The 18,453-nt window shown below is 38.0% G+C and overlaps 1 protein-coding gene across 6 annotated transcripts in view; it reads left to right on the top strand.

The window, feature by feature from the left end:
- The window catches only part of METTL25 (methyltransferase like 25), a 91,298-nt gene that overhangs the window by 959 nt on the left and 71,886 nt on the right, over positions 1–18,453 (top strand). The window lies entirely within an intron of this gene.

Consider the following 18,453-nt stretch of genomic DNA (forward strand, 5'->3'; position numbering starts at 1 on the left):
GATCAGATGGACTTAATTGACATCTTCAGAACATTTCCCCCAAGCCATGGATATACGTTCTTCTCAAGTGGCACATGGGACATTTCAAAATAGACCACATATTGGGTCACAAGCAAAAGTCTCCCCAAATTCAAGAAGATTAAATCATACCAAGCATCTCCTCAGAACACATTTGCCATAATATTAGAAATAAACTACAATAAAAACAACCCAAAATACTCAAACACCTGGAAGCTGAGTAGCATGTTATTCAATATTGATTGGGTTACCAATGAGATCAAAGAAGAAATTAAAAACATCCTGGAAACTAATGACAATGAAAACACAACAATCCAAAACTTATGGGACACAATGAAAGCAGTCCTGAGAGGGAAGTTTATAGCCCTACAGGCCTACCTCAAAAAACAAGAAAGAAGGCCAATGGGGAAAAAAAGGAGACATATGTACTACTATTTGTAATACTTTAAACAATAAAACAAAATTAAAAAAAGAAAGAAAATGGAAACAGGCACCTTGACAGCAGTGGAGGAGGCTGCTTTAACCTAGGCGGCCGGGAGCGACAGGGGGCGCCGGCGCGCGGGGAGCCTGGGAGGGGTTCCCAGGTTCCGGCGGAGGCTGGACCTCGGTGCCCAGCGGCGCCGGGTGTGGGAGGCAGGCAGGAGCCGGACTGCCTGGGGAGCATATTGGGTCTGAAGCTGATAGGAAACGTTGGAGCCATTTAGTCAATATAGTGGCCTGAGTTCTCTTTGAAAAGATAACTCTGATGGTTATTTGCAGAACAGACTAGAGGGGCAGAAGCCGGGAGGCCCGTTAGAAGCCCATTTCAACAGTACAAGAAAGAGATGATTATGTTGGGGCCTAGGGTGGTAGCAGCGAAGATCTGGAATATTTACTAGTTCATTTGAAAATTGTTTATAAAGTAGCTAGGACGTGCCATGAACTTTGGTAGGCTGTGGGGTTGTTTTTTTTTACCCTCAAGAAACTTAGATCCAACCAAGGCTAGTATATTTTGGAAGTAGCATGACGAGAGGGCCCGAACAGGCTCCTGGGTTCTCTCCTACTTTGCTTCCAGCTGTTCCCAACCTTGCCCTTGGGAGTGAACCTTATGCGCTGGGCATTCTCTGAATGCAAAGCTCCACTAGAGGAGCCTCCTATAATAGGACGTGGTAAATATTGGTTTCTTTCCAGTCTCAGGTTATTGTTGAGAAAGTTAGGCATGTCCTCAGTTTGCTCTCCTAATATCCACTATTTATGATAATGTGGCAACTTAACACTTCAAACGGGCAGAGACCATGTCTTCCCTATAAACATGTATTCCCAGTAACTAGTCAAATACCTGGCATGCATAGCTCAATGAATATTTGTTACTTGAATGAATTAATGAATGACTCATGGTAGCTTAGCTTCCCCCCAAGAGAAAAGAAACTACCTTTAAATGTAAAGCCCAAGACTTTCCTATGGCTTTAACTTTGTCTTCATGCAATGAAAGAATTAGGTTGTCTTACATGTTCCAATCATGACAGTAGGATTAATTAATATTTATTATTTAGTCTGCAGTGTACTAAGTGTTTTCTTGCACGTTTTCTCTTTTAATCTTCACATCAGCCTTGCGGGATGGGTTCTGTTTCTCCCAAGTTATGAAACTGCGACTTGAGGAGTTACTTTGTCAAGGGCACAGCTCTTCATGGGGTTCAAACTTCTGACTCCAGAGTCTGAGCTCTTTGCCACCATGATAAAATTATATTCTGAATTATTTAGGGATGAATTCCAAAGGCCATTATTATTAAAACTAATACTTTTTGTGACATTAATACTTTTCTTAATTTTAGCTATGTTTTTATTGTTTCCCCTTTCAAAGATGGAAGAATTGTTTTGTTCACTGCTGTATACTTATTGCCTGGAACAATGCCTGGTCAGATTAGGTGGTTAGTAAATATTTGGCAAGTAAGTAAATGAATGAATAAATGACACCACTTATTTAGGCTAGGGATAAAATTCTAACATCTTTTGGAAAAACCTTACAATCAATTTTGTATCTATCCAACAAAAAATGGAATCTGGACTCAGTTGTTCACCTTTGAAACGTCTTTGGCCCTGGAAACAAAATATTTAATTTTTACAGATGGCCAGTTGCCTATAGTGTTATAAAGAATGAATTTTTACAATTTATGCTTGTAAGGAATATTAATTTCTGTTTCTGTGGAGATTATTTGAAGATGGGCATTTTCTCCATTCCTATTTGCAGTCTGTTGTTTGTTTGTGTCAGAGAAGAGCAGTGGAATCCTTTGACCAGATTTGTACTTAAGAATTGTTAGCTCCTATGGACAGTATAACTTAACAGTTAAAATTTTAGACTTTTGTGTATGATAGGGTTCAAACTCCAGTTCTACCACTTACCTGCTGTGTGACCTTGGAGAAGTTCATTCATTCAGCAATGAGTGTCTACTGTGGGCCAGCACTATCTGGGAGCTGTGGAAATAGCAGTAAAGAAAACAAACAAAAATCCTCACCTTCATCTTGCCTGCATTCTAGAGGGAAGAGTTAGACCCCTCCCCCAGAATCCCCAAAAAAAGTGCCTCAGAGAAAAATTAAGTAGAGAGAGTAGGTAAGGGTAAGTGCAGGAGGAAAGTATGTTTGCAATTTTAAATAGATTATTTCAGCAAGACCTCATGGAGATGACACTGGGCAAAAATCTAAATAAGGGAAACAATGAGTCATGAAGCTACCTGGAGGGAAAGCACTACAGATAATGAGATCGGGGAGCGCAAAGGCCCTGGGGTGGGAGCCTGAGTGGTGTGTTTGAGGAGCAGCAAGGAGGCTGGAACAGATTTCCATCAGGGACTCACAAGAAGTATGGTTTTCTGCTGGTTTTGTATGAGGAGTTACAAATAAACACAATTCCCGGAGCTGCAACGCGTTAATGCACGGTGTATGGAAGTACACTAACAGATGTTTGGCACAATCATTTGGTGTTTTATGAGAACAAGTTGTTTCTGAAAATCCTCAGTGTAGCCATTTCAGTAGATCTTGCCAGGTGATCTTTGGGCCCAGGCAGAGTCCTGGAAGTTTCTTCTCCTCTGTTCAACTAAAAAGACCTAGCAAAAAAACCAACTTGATTCTTCAAAATAAAAAAGGAAGATGTTTAAAATAGCTATATTTCAAAGACATAAATTATGGGTGTTATAGATTGAATTGTGTCCTTTCAAAATTTGTATGTTGAAGCTCTAATCACCAGTGTGACTGTACTTGGAGATGGGCCCTTAAGGAGGTAATTAATGTTTAATGAGGTCATGTGGGTGAATCCAATAGGAAGAGGACGAAACACCAGGAGGGCATACACTGGCAAAAACTATGTGAGGATATAGGGAGAAGGCAGCCATCTAAAAGCCAAGAAGAGAGGCTTCACCAGAAATCTACTCTGGCAGCGTTTTGATCTTGGACTTTCAGGTTCCAGAACTGTGAGGAAGAAAATATATTGGTTGTTTAAGCCACCTAGTCTGTGACAGCCTGAGCAACAGTTCAGTAGGCTTTGCAGACACTACCTGGATTCAAGTCCTGGATCCCAAACTTATTAGCTTTGGTAACTTGGGCTTTAATTCGCTGTGCCTCAGTTCCTCATCTGTAAAATGGGGATAATAGGTACTTGATGGAGTACTATGAAAGTTAAATGAGTTAATACATAGAAAGGGTTGAGAATATGCCTTACAAATAGCAGCACTTACTCCATTCGTATATTTGACTAATGTTTATTGAGGACCATCTACCTGCCAGGTCCTGTTCTAGGCCCTACAATTATGGTGTTGAACACAACAAAGTCCCTGTCCACTTGGAGCTGATGTTTAGTGAGGGTAGATACGCAGTAAACTCTGTACGTAATATCAGGTAGCAGTAAATATAGTGAAGAAAAGCATGACAGGCATGGGGAAGTGAAAGATGATGGTGAGGTGGAGAGAAATGCTACTTTAGGTACAGTGATCATGATCAGGAAGTCTTACCTATCAAGACAGAATTTGAACAGAGACTTGAAGAAAGTGAGAGAGCCAGTCATGCAGTTGTCTGAAGGAAGAGTTTCGGCCCTAGTGAAGAGCAGGTGCCCAAGCTGGGGCATGCTGGGTATGCTGGAAACACAGCAGAGCTGTCAGGTTAGACTGGTAAGAGATGAGGTTAGAGAGGTGAGCTGGGGCAACTTCATGTAGGACGTGTGGGCCATACTGAGGGCTTGGCTTTTACTCTGAGTAGCATGGAAAGCTCTTCAAGGATTTTGTGTGGTGGTGTGATATGTGATTTATGTTTCAAAGGGATGACTTTGACTTCTGTGTGGAGCAAAGGCTATTGAAGGTAAGGCAGGAAGCAAGAAAACAAGATAGATAGAGGCGATTAAAATAGTCCAAGGAGACTTGGGGTAATGGCAGCTCCAAGAGGTCAGGCGATTTCTCTACTAGATAACAATGATAAACTGTGGCCAGGTTCCTTTTGGTGAGCATCTGTATAATTAATTTACTATATTTTAACTGAACAATACAGAAAGTATATGCCCATGATAGATTATTACTTTGTGGAGCTTTCTCTTACATTGTTTTTCTTTCATTTAATAGATTAAATTTCTTTTTGGCCATCCTTGGTTGTGGTGATGGTGGTGACTGTGGTGTATTGAAATGGCGCTCACCTGTAATTTGGAACACATGGAGCCAGAAAGCATGTTGGAAATAGAAAGGGAGAATAGAGAAAGAATTTGTGACATCTGTTTTGTTCTGTTGTATTTAACCTTTATTCATTCACTTTCCTCGTGTAATTTATCCTGAACTCTGTTTTTTCCTTTTTTAGTTTTTTTGGGTCTTTTCAGGAAATAAGATCATACCACAACAAGAATCATTAAAAAGTTCAGTAAAACAAAATTCATGGAAAATACTCTAATCTATGGCATTTTCCCTCCTCATTCTAGTTAAATGATACTTTTGTTTAGCTAATCAGAATAAATTTGAATACCTACTATTTGTTTAGCTATCCATTTATATTGTTGTTTGTTTAAATTATGTTACATCATTAACATTTCACTGGAAGCTTGCAGTTATAGTAATCTAGGTTCATGATTTATCATAATTTAGATTTCTTCCCTGATTTATAAAGAAAGAAAAAAAAACTTACCTACATGTCTTCATAACTACTAGTGTTTATGTTTCTTTTATTTTTCTCATCTCATCACCTCAATGACTCCTCTATAAATGGTATTAACATCCTTCCTGTTACTCAGGCTTATTTCTTCCTCCATTTCTCTTGGATCTGCTGCTTCTTATTTCCACAACAAATAGTTTGGCCCCTCCTTTCTTAATTTTGCAACAGAATTTTAGCAATAACTCAGAGCTCTTATTCTTGCCTCCAGACCCTATTTTTCAATTGCTTTTTCATTCAAACTGATCTCCAGTTGTCTTTCAAAATCATAGCTCTTATCTTGTCATTCCTCTGCTCAAAAACCATCATATAGGTCTCCATTTTGTACAAATTAAAGTTCTTTACCTTCTGCCCTTATTTACTATCGCCTCTCTACCTGGAACCTCCCACTATTAATGAAAGCAAATAGGAGGCAACATATAAATGATATGCGTCTTGTGGTTATCATGTATAGATTTGAATCCTTGTTCAGATGCTTTAGTGCTATGTAATCTTGTGTAAATTAGTTAAGCTTTTGAGCCTCAGTTGTTGTTTTTTAAAAAAATAGGAATCAATTCTGGCCTGAATAGGTTGTATAAAAGTAAATGAGATAGATGTTAAAACCTACTCATATAAGTGAGTCAGCATAATAAATATTAGTCACCTTCTTTATATTCTGCTCCCCTCGGGCAGAGGCAGAAGCCCAGAGTCAGAGACCTGCTTCTTCCCATCTCAAACTCTGATCAACTGCATATCTTGCACAGGACATTTAGCTGTAGGCTTCAATTTTCTCATTTAAGAAGTAACTGCCTAGGGCAGCGGTTCTCAACCCCTTTGGCAGTCGAACGACCCTTTCACAGGGGTCGCCTAAGACCATCCTGCATATCAGATATTTACATTATGATTCATAACAGTAGCAACATTACAGTTATGAAGTAGCAATGAAAATAGTTTTATGGTTGGGTCACAACATGAGGAACTGTATTTAAAGGGCCAGAAGGTTGAGAACCACTGGCCTAGGGTGTTCATCAATAGCTGATGTAGAAAAATAGCCAACCCCAGTCTCGAATGGTTTATAAACATATCTTGCATGACCAATAAGTGTTTACATTTTTTAATATTTTAGGAAGCATTTCAAAATTCACATACACAAATCTGGGTTTACAGCTTCTCTTGGAAAAAAATTAAAAATCTATTTGTTGTATAGCTCCCTTTACTGGGTGTATCCTCTTCCCCTCCCTAACTTCACAAACTGAAATAATCTTCCTGCCCCACAAAGACTGTGGCTCTTGGTTTGTGGTCTTCAGTCAGTTTCATTGTACCCCTTGAAAATGAATTCGGGGGTTTGCTTCACATTTTCAATAAGAATGAAAATAGTTATGGATCATTTGACGAAAAGATATCTAGGGTTGCTTCTGGTGCTCAAATCCTATGGAAATATAATGATTTAAAGTTTTCCATCTTCATACCTTAATAATCCCTACTGTTAAAGTCGTAATCATGTTGAGGGCCTGGATCAACCGGTATCTTGGGATGAAAAGCCTATGACAAGTTGTTATTGGGTCAGCCAAGTTAATAAAGGATTGAACTTCTTACATGATAGAACTCTAGATAAACTTTAATCAGGGAGGTAGGTGGCTGGAATAATTTGATGTCAGTTCTCAATTTTTAAAATGTGTCTCCAACTAGAGTTGAAGAGAGGGAATATGAGGGAGTAGTATAGCATTATCAATGTTTTCTTTTTAACCATTCTCTTTCTGTCCATATACTTATACTTCAGCTGCCTTGTTTCCTGATATACATGTATTTTTTCCCTCTGTGATTGGGTATATGCTGTATTCTTTGCCTGAACTCTCCCACCCCATCTATTTAATACACATTCGTTTATTTCTCATCTTCTTTCAAAGCCCAGGTCAAATTACACTAAATTAATAACCAAACTAGTCATCTGTATAGTCTTTTATTCCTACCTTTATTAGAGCACTTAGCACATTTTGTTATAATGATTGGTTAGCTTTGACTCTCCTAGTCTGAGTTCTGGTACCTAGTATATAATAAGTGCCACATAGTGGGCGCTCATTAAATGTTTGTTGAATTTAATATGGCTAAGTAGAGAGTATATGGGCCTTCCAGGAAAGTAGAACAGTGTAAGCAAAAGAGTGAAGAGATTTGGGGATAGTAAGGAACGCAGAGCAAAGTATTCATCTATAATAATAAAAGCGTAATATACTAATTAGACTGGATGACCTCCCGGTCGAAGCTGGGGCTGCGAGGGAAGCCCGGGTCCCGGGTGCCTGCTAGCGGCCAGAGGGAAGGAAGGTCTACTCTTGCATGAGTTTCGTGCATCGGGCCTCTAGTACATTTATAAATAGCTAAAAATAAGGTTAGAAAAAATATTATAGTCAATTTCTGGAGACGGGTCTGGTAAATTGTTTGGAATCATCCTTCCTTGGGGACATGGGTTAAGATCCTTTTGTGCTAGTCTAAAGATGAACACTGTTTCTGGGGCAAGATGGAAATGGAAAGGAAGTGATGGTGATTACCAGATGGAAAGGAGTGTGGGAGGAGGTAGAAAAGGGTGAAGGGGGAATAAATGGTGATGGAAGTGATGCTGTTATAATAACCTGGTTATTATTTAACAGGAAAGGAGGAAAGAGGAGACCAAATAATAAAGGCATGCCATTTTATACAGATTTGCCAAAAAAATTGCATTTAACACTCTCTATTCAAGTCTGTTCCCACTGATTGATGGGGGAAGGGACTGGACAAATGCCATTTAGACACATGCTCAGTAAGGTCTGAGTGATGTGGAGAGGTACCTACCTGTCTGCCAGTCATATCTGGGAACAAATAAGTGGCCACAATGGGCATGGCCCCTGCAAACATGCAAAATCTAAATATACTAGAGGCCTGGTGCATGGATTCGTGCACCAGTGGGATCCCTCCAAGGGGTCTCAGATTGTGAGAGAGCGCAGGCCAGGCCAAGGGACCCCACCGATGCACGATCGAGGCCAGGAAGGGACTACGGGAAGGCTCCAGGGTGTGTCTGGACTATCTAGCCCAGTCCCGATTGGCTGGACCCCAGCAGCAAGCTAACCTACCGGTCAGAGTGTCCACCCCCTGGTGGTCAGTGCACGTCATAGTTACCGGTCAAATGGTCACTTAGGCTTTTATATATATAGATAAACTTCTAGACAAAGAAGCCTCTCTCCCTTCTTCTCTAGCCTTTGGCTTCAGGGCACCAGGCTCCTGTGACTCCAGTTGCAGGGACATGCTCCCCTGAACCTACATGGCACTCGGGACTTTACATGGACTAACGGGCTTTAATTAGCTTGGATACTAAGCCACATCTGGCTACAACATAAAATGAAAACTCTGGACACTGGCCTTCCCTCTGGCTCTGCACCTTTCCCAGACTGACTTACAGGGCAGGGGACTCTGGAACCTGAGAAATATAACTTCACACAAATAAAATCTTTTTCCACATACCATCCTCCTGTGCGAATCTTAGAAAATTCGTTTTCTGAAGTTATTGCAAGAACCTCGCTCACAGGAGCAACAGAGGAATTCTCCTTCCGGTAACAGAAGGAGACTTAATTTGGGGTGGTGAACACACAATACAATATACAGATGATGTATTATAGAATTGTATACCTGAAACCTATATCATTTTAATAACCAATGTCACCCAATCAATTCAATTAAAAATAAGTAAATAAAAGGAAGTGATAGTTTAAAAAGATACTGTACAAAGAAAATTGGTAAGTCTTGGTGAATGATATTTATATAGAGTTCATAGAAATGGAGGAATCAGAGATAATTCCAAGATTTTCACTCTGGGAAGGTCTTAAAGAATAATAATGAATAATACTATTAGCAAAATTAGGAAAATCAGTCGAGGAGCTGTTTGGGGAAATAATGCATTCTGTTTTAGATATATTGAATTTGAGATAACCCAAGTAGTGCATCTATGCTCACAAATGGACATGAAACTATATACAGCTATAGGTGATTCATAGGCCTCTAGCTTTTACACCTCAGGACAAGAGATTGAAAGCATTATTGGTCACAGAGCTCTTTGAATTTATCTTGATTTTAGACCAGCACCTTTGCTCATTCTGCATTTTCTTCTTGTAACTTTTTGTTCCTTATTATGGTATATTTACATATTTCTAAACATTTATTTAACTCATCTTAATCAAGTGCTGAAATCGGTCCTCTGTGAGGGGAATCAGCACCAATTGTCAATTACTGAAGCTTAATTCTTCCCTCTTATTTGATTATTTAAATAAAATGGCAAAACTTAAACTTTAGGCTAACATTTTATGTTTATTCTCTGTACAGCAGCCACCAAAGAATAAAATTGATTTGATTTTTATGAATTATGTACATTACTAATATTAAGCAAGTAAAGAACAAGATCTGCTGGAGATACAGTAGGAACTAGATAGAGAAAAATATATATTTAACGCAAATTCCTTTTGCATGTTTCTTTACTTGGCAAATGTTATAACTGAATTTATGAGACAGTAGACTAGACATGCATGTATTTTATATTAATGTTGAAATGTAAATAATGGAGCTTAGAATAAGAATAACAGAAGAAATTAAATTCAAGTTAATAAAATGCACAAAAAGTACAATTTTAAGGGAAAGTTGTGACAATTTCACTCTCTCAAAATCCCTCTTTAGTAATTTAATTACAATTACAGTTTACTTGGGACAAAAAGTCTTTTATGTGTCTTGCCTCAATAATAAAAATCTGAAAAATCTCTTATTCTTGAAAGCCTGGAAGTGTAGGCCCATGTCAATGTATAGAAAAGAAATACTGGTCTTCTCAGTAAGAGATCAATGGCAGAGTTAGTTCCTAAAATACTGGCATTTGTTGAGGCACCGTGGGGAGTAGAGCCTACAGTGCGGTTGACAGTTGAAGTAAGAAAGGAAATGTCTGTGGTAGGAACAAGAGAAGAACAAGAGATTGATTTTAGAGCACTTAATGCACTGAAATGCATTCATTTTTAAAAATAGCCTTTACAATTATAACATCAATTTTTTGAAGTTTTGCAATCTGGAATTTATTTATTTGCTAACAATCACATTGATTTATTAAATTTAAACTAACTTTTTATTTCATTTATTAAATACTTCTATTTTAAATTGAGTTTTGAAGTTGTTGAATTTCTAGAAATCTATTACTTGGTTTTGGTTATCTTCTGAAAATAGAAACTTTTGATTATCCTATATCTTATATAATAAAAGCCTAATATGCTAAGTGTCCGGTCATCCAGTCATCTGTTCAACCAATCGAAGCATAATATGCTAATGATATGCTAAGGCTGCTCAACCACTCACTATGACGTGCACTGAACACCAGGGGACAGACGCTCTGACTGGTAGGTTAGCTTGCTGCTGTGGTTCGGCCAATCAGGACTGAGCAAAACAGGCCGGACATGCCCAGGAGCCCTCCTGTGGTCCCTCCCTGGCTGGCCAACCTCCCGCATCCCTCCCTAGCCCCGATCGTGCACCAGTGGGGTCCCTCGGCCTGGCCTGCGCCCTCTCGCAATCTGGGACCCCTCGGGGGATATCAGAGCTGGTTTCGGCCTGATCCTGCAGGGCAGGCTGAGGGACCCCACTGGTGCATGAATTCGTGCACCGGGCCTCTAGTTTTATAGATAAATCAAGTCTTAAAACAAATAAATAGTTCATGGCCACACAGAGATAGACAGTCTGAGAACCAGAATTCAGACCTAGTCCTTTTTTTTAAACATGTTTGTTTCTTGTTTTTGTTTTTGTATTGATTTCAGAGAGAGGGATAGAAATATCAATGATGAGAGAGAATCATTGATTGGCTGCCTCCTGCAATGTTTCCTATTTGGGATCTAGCCAGCAACCCAGGCATGTGCCCTGACTGGGAATCTAACTGTGACCTCCTGGTTCATAGTTGGACATTCAGCCACTGAGCCACACTGGCCAGGCTCAAAACTAGTTTTTGCTCATTCCTTTGTTCATTCATTGAGAACTTAGCCAAGCGCCAGGCATTATTCTAGGTTCTAGAAATATGGCAGTAAATAAAAATCTGTGTTCTCTTGGATTTTACTTGCAATGTCAGATGATGTAAGTGCTATAAAAATTAATAAAGAATCAGAGTAATAAGAGTTGAGTGGGGTGCAGTTTTAAAAATAGGATTGTCAGAGAAGTTTTCACTGAAATGGTAACATTTGAGCAAAGACCTGAAGGAAGTGAGAAAGTCAGCCATAAAAATATCTGATAGAAGATGGTCTCAGACAGAGTTAAAAACAAGTGCAAAGACCTGAGTAAGCACATCCATGTGGCATCTCAATAAAATTACAACTGGGTAGTGCTGATCCCCTTGGAATTGGGATCCACACTTTGAACACTTGTTGTCGAAATACTTTGTAAATGATAAGACACAATGTCCCATAGATGAATCACAAATTGTAACAAATTAACTTTATTCAGGTTCAGTTATTATGTTGTACATAGTGGGCGCCTCTGAATTGTTTCCTTTTTAAAAATTGATTTTTAGAGAGAGAGACAGAGACATCAAATTGTTGTTCCACTTATTTATACATTCATTGGTTGATTCTTGTATGTGCCCTGACTGGGGATCAAGCCTTGATGTATCAGGGTGACGCTCTAACCAACCGAGCTACCCGACCAGGGCTCACTTTTTTATTTTAATGAAGTTTATTTTTCGTTTACCAAATCAACTTATAAATTGCTGGGAGTTTTGTATGTTTTTTTCTTTTCCTTCAAATTAAACTATAGAAAGGATCTGTTAGAGTTAAAATACTGTGGTTAGGTTTTTCCTATTTTTATATTTAATTTTATTTTTGTAAGTAACAGCTAAATGTGAATAATGCTTCTGAAATGCTTACATGTGCTTTATACATCCAATCTCATGTTAATATTGGCACAATAAGGACATGCATGTCAATTCTTTGTTAGTAATATCTTATTCTTTCTAAGAGGTTTTCATGTGGAAATAACATATTTTTTTGTTTTGTATGCAACCATAAATTACACTCAACTAGCATTGGCAAAGTTTTTTAGCACATAATTGGATGATATAAATTGATTTATTTTAAAAAGCAACAGTATATATTCTGTTTTCTTTCTACATAAATGATAGAATTATAGGTATATTAAAGCACTCATAAAATTTAATACATCCCATCTATATTTTCATAGTTTAACAAGTCAGACTTTAACTTTGCATTGAAGTCTCCTAAGCAAGTATAAAGGACTGAAGCCTCAAGTCAACAGAAGCCAAAGCCTTAAACTATGTTATTCAATTTGCATTGAATATACTAGTAAGTTTCCATTCTAGAAAACATAATTCAACCCAGCCAACACTTAGTGAGCATTGTTCTATCGTAGTTTTATCAGTAAGGAAAAATATCACCTATGAAGCTATTGCTGTGGCACTGGTGAGAGTTAACACTTGGATTGCGGGAAACGAGTTAAGTCGGCTCGCGTGAATTGCGCGTACTCCGCGGGAGCCGTCTTAACTCGGTTCATATAGATTTGCGGTGGAGTGCGGGAAACGTGTAAACTCGGGCCGATTGTAACTGCGTATTACCAAATATTTGTTTGTTTGCCGTTCACAAAGATACCTACCTGTGTATGCGAACCGTTTCATACCCATTGGGGTAATAGGTATCATAAAAATCCCTTGTAAGTAGAGAACATTTTATGGCGCTGGTCGAGTACAATACCATTAGGGTACCAATGTATTGTTTTCTCATTTTATAACCGATATCCCTGGATATCTCACCATGCAAAGAGAATAGTTATTGAGAAATACTTCTTGTGTCCGGACGTCTTTAGTTTTGAGTTTTGTGAATATTATTACGTGTTTAAATATTTAAATATATTGTGATAAAGACATTCATATAGAATTTTTTAACCAAATAAAATAAAATCGTTCCGCAAAGTGTTCGCATAATAATTATTTTTTTATATCAGATATCTATTGGAGTACCGCTATTTTCAGTTAGTATTATTTTTATTTGCTTTAACCTAGAATGTCGCAGCATTCACACTATAGTGATGATGAGTTTTGTGCAGACAAGTTGTCCAATTATTCTTGTGATAGCGATCTTGAAAATGCGAGTACAAGTGATGAAGATTCTAGTGATGATGAAGTAATGGTGCGTCCCAGGACATTGAGGCGACGAAGAATTTCGAGCTCCAGCTCTGACTCAGAGTCAGATATAGAAGGCGGGAGAGAAGAATGGTCGCATGTTGATAATCCACCGGTCTTAGAAGATTTTTTAGGGCATCAAGGATTAAACACAGATGCTGTTATAAATAATATAGAAGATGCCGTGAAATTATTTATCGGAGATGATTTTTTTGAATTTCTTGTAGAGGAGTCAAACAGGTATTATAATCAAAATAGGAATAATTTCAAACTTTCAAAAAAAAGCCTAAAGTGGAAAGATATAACCCCTCAAGAGATGAAGAAGTTTTTAGGGTTAATTGTTCTCATGGGACAGGTGCGCAAAGATACAAGAGATGACTATTGGACCACGGAGCCATGGACGGAGACGCCATATTTTGGTAAAACGATGACGAGAGACAGGTTCCGACAGATATGGAAAGCTTGGCACTTCAATAATAATGCGGATATCGTAAATGAATCAGATAGACTTTGCAAAGTGAGACCAGTACTAGATTATTTTGTGCCTAAATTTATAAATATTTACAAACCTCATCAGCAATTATCACTAGATGAAGGGATCGTACCTTGGAGGGGAAGATTATTCTTTAGGGTATATAATGCTGGCAAGATCGTTAAATATGGAATATTGGTTCGTTTGTTGTGCGAAAGTGATACAGGATATATCTGTAACATGGAAATTTATTGCGGCGAAGGAAAGCGATTATTGGAAACGATACAAACAGTAGTGTCTCCATACACTGATTCGTGGTACCATATATATATGGACAATTATTATAATAGCGTCGCAAATTGTGAAGCACTTATGAAAAACAAATTCAGAATATGTGGAACAATCCGGAAAAATCGAGGTATACCTAAAGATTTTCAAACAATTTCTTTGAAAAAAGGTGAAACAAAATTTATAAGGAAAAATGATATATTGTTACAAGTGTGGCAATCAAAAAAGCCTGTATACCTGATTTCTTTGATTCATTCTGCGGAGATGGAAGAAAGTCAGAATATTGACAGAACATCAAAAAAGAAAATTGTCAAACCGAATGCACTCATTGACTACAATAAACATATGAAAGGTGTTGACCGGGCCGACCAATACCTTTCATATTATTCGATATTGCGGAGGACGGTCAAATGGACAAAAAGGTTGGCAATGTATATGATAAATTGCGCATTATTTAATTCTTATGCAGTTTACAAATCAGTGAGGCAAAGAAAAATGGGTTTTAAAATGTTTTTGAAACAAACAGCTATCCACTGGTTGACGGATGATATTCCAGAGGACATGGACATTGTTCCAGACCTTCAACCAGTACCGTCTACTTCTGGAATGCGGGCTAAACCACCTACATCTGATCCACCATGCAGGCTATCGATGGACATGAGAAAGCATACGTTACAGGCAATTGTCGGAAGTGGAAAAAAGAAAAACATTTTGAGAAGGTGTCGCGTATGTTCCGTTCATAAATTGCGCAGTGAGACACGCTACATGTGCAAATTTTGCAATATACCTCTACATAAAGGGGCGTGTTTTGAAAAATATCATACGCTAAAAAACTATTAATTTCTATTTGTTTTGATTTATTATGAAAATTTTATTTTAAACTTTAAAAATATGTGTATATTTTTAGGTAATAAGTATTTTTTGGGTTTTTCGTATTTACTTTATATATATCGAATTATTTATGTACTGAATAGATAAAAAAATGTCTGTGATTGAATAAATTTTCATTTTTTACACAAGAAACCGAAAATTTCATTTCAATCGAACCCATACTTCAAAAGATATAGGCATTTTAAACTAACTCTGATTTTGCGCGGGAAACCTAAATAATTGCCCGCGCCATCTTATATTTTGGCGGGAAATTCACCCGACACCGTAGTGTTAATGGAGTTTAAACCACAGCATGATAGTGGTGGCTGGGGGTCCCCAGATTTTCAGCTTCAGCACTAGGTGAGGGATAACACTGTTAATTAGATAGGAAACAGGAGGAAGGAAAGGTTTGGCGAACATGAGAACGTTTGTTCAGTTTTGAACTTTTTGAATTGCAGATATCTGTAGGGCATTTATGTAGAAACTAGAGGCCCGGTGCATGAGTTTGTGCGCTCGGGGGGTGTGGGAGGTGGGGTCCGTCAGCCCAGCCTGCACCTTCTCTCAGTCCGGGAGCCCTCGGGGATGTCTGACTGACGGCTTAGGGGGAGTGGGCCTAAGCCGTCAGTTGGACATCCTTAGCACTGCCGTGGAGGCAGGAAAGGCTCCCGCCACCACTGCTGCACTCACCAGCATTGACGTCTGCCTTCTGGTGGTCAGTACGAGTCATAGTGACCATTCGTTCCACCGTTCGGTCTGTTTGCATATTAGGCTTTTATTATATAGGATGAATACAGAACATTTTCATGTCCTTGTGAAGATTGTTAAGAGGGCACTACTGATTTCTTCTTGAAATTCTGGGCATGGGACTGTTCTAGTCTGTGTTATAATAGCAGTAGTAACCTTTGCCCTAATCCCTTGTAACACAGTTAAAGCCCAGAATTAATACATGGTTGCATTTTATATTTCATCACATTCTAAATTTCCTAAATCACTCTTTTCTTCACTTTGCAATTATAAACATTAGGGCTGAGGTGAGGTTTCATGCTGCTCTCACAGGCTTAGCTAGTGAAGTCCTCCTAGTGGCCTCAGTAATCACTGCCACCACAGAATCTGAGAACTCATTCTGCCCAGGGTACCTGGTGATGCTACAGTAATAAATGTACTGAGGAATTGTTTTCATTCATTCATCCATTTATTTCCTATTAACTGAGTACCTGCTACATGCAAGGTATGTTGCTTTTCAACTGGACACGAAGCAGTACCATTGTCTTGTTTCTACAAATAGATACCACAACAAAACCTTATCATAAAAACTTTTATTTCCTTTTCAGAGACTTGTCAGTTGTTTTAAATGTAGAAATTACTTTTTTAATTTCTTGAAACCTTAAGACCGCTTCTGGTAAAGAGGGAGGCGTTGAGGGGAGTAAAGAAAGTGAAAGAATTAAGAAGATAAACAAAGTGAGTATGAACTAGTTTAAGATATTACATGTATTGATCTATGCCAGAGGCAATTCTTGCTAGACCTGATTCTGACATTCCAATCTGTCTAGCACTTTTCTTAACTGCTCTTTTGCCTGATTTCATTTGTTGTCCAGTGGACTTACTGTTATGGCATGCTGATTAAATGTGGGAATTAAAAGCAAGGTCGAACACTGCCTTGGTTCACACCTTGCCACTTCGTGTTTCTGTGAACCTGGATACATTGCAGCCTCTCTAAGTCTCAATTTCTTCCTCTATAAATGGGAATAATAGCACTATGTAGCTAGCTTATCAGACTATTCCATTTAATGTAAGCTGTTTAGCATGGTGCCTGGCATATAGTATATGTGTAATAAATGTTAGCAATAAAGCAATAATAGTGATGAGTTTTTGTGTATCCTAATAGCACTCTGACTTCCTTAAAGTGCTAGGTAGTATTCAAGTAAAAGAACACATTTAGTTTTGACATTTTTATTTATTAAATATAAATATTATATATTCATTGATTGTTTCTATTTTATTTTTAATTTTGAAACATTATTATTCAATATATTTTTATTGATTTCAAAGAGGAAGGGAAAGAGAGAGAGAGAGAGAGAGAGAGAGAGAGAGAGATACATCAATGATGAGAGAGAATCATTGATCGGCTGCCTCCTGCATACCCCCCACTGGGGATTGAGTCTGCAACCTGGGCATATGCCCTTGACCAGAATCGAACCCAGGACCCTTCAGTCCGCAGGCCGATGCTCTGTCCACTGAGCTAAATCAGCTAGGGCTTTACCTTAACATTTTTATAATCCAACGTGTATATATAACTTCTCTGTCTTTCCTTATACATTGATCTCTGCTGTTAAAAAAACAATACTTAGAGATTTCCTGATCTCATATTGTAGACAGTAACTTCCCTGCCTGTTTGCTCCCCTTGCTTCCTCATGCCCTATTAACTTATAAGAAACCTCTGTAGAACAGTGATATAGGGTGTATAAAAACTAATAAAGCCAATGCATGTAATAAAGCAAAACACGTACGTCCAGTAGAGGGAGATGTTGGCAAAATAATCAAGCCACATAATATGCAGGTGCAGTGGGCACCAAATTTGAAAACAAAGCTTTCCCTGTGTAAAAACATTAACTAATTAAGAATTAACTAAATATAAATTCAGTAGCGCTGTGGATTCTGTTTTGCTAGCTGTCAAACCCAAACTCATTATACAATTACCTAGAGAAGCATATGAGGAATATGTACACTGTTACCACTCCATACAGTTTTGCTCACGTACTGTTTCAGAGATGGAAGTAATGACAAGAATATTGACACACCTCTCTCTCTCTCTCTCTCTCTCTCTCTCTCTCTCTCTCTCTCTCTCTCCTCTCTCTGTAGAAGTTACAGGCTGATTACTTGAAAACAAAGAAAGTACAGAATCTATATATATTTCTCTAATTCAAAAATATTTTTTCATTGAGTTCTAGATTTTTCTGAATAAACGGGTGTCACTCTTAGTAACCTAAACTGATGGATTGAATAAAAACACTATTCATTTATAAAAGTAAACATTATTGAAAAGATAATATCTTTGTAATTTAGATCTCCAAAATTCTGAATCACTGGGAGGCCTATAATTAAAAGCAAATTAACAACATTTAATTAAGCTTGAATTGGAATTTTTTCAAGTATTTTGAGTAGGATAGTTAAGTTGATTTGAACCTTTACTCTTCCAACAGAAACATCACATTTCTTTCTGTTGGCAACATTGTCCAATAACTGACTACTATAATAGTCCCTCTGCACTTTGAGATTTAATACTCTTATTCTATCACACTCTAAGAAATTGCTGCCCTGGAACTTGGGGATGTTGAGACGGCCCTTAAACCTGAGAGTCTCACTTAATAGTTGACTGAGTTTTCCCCTCTGTATCATGCCTAAATATTTTGATGTAGATTTTATTACTTTTGGCTGCATTAGTAATTTCAGTTTGTAAAATGTCCAAAGAACTTTATATCATATACAAAATATATGTTAAATAAATCAC

Source organism: Myotis lucifugus, unplaced genomic scaffold, assembly GCF_000147115.1.
Source record: "Myotis lucifugus unplaced genomic scaffold, Myoluc2.0 scaffold_9, whole genome shotgun sequence".
Lineage (NCBI taxonomy): Eukaryota > Metazoa > Chordata > Mammalia > Chiroptera > Vespertilionidae > Myotis > Myotis lucifugus.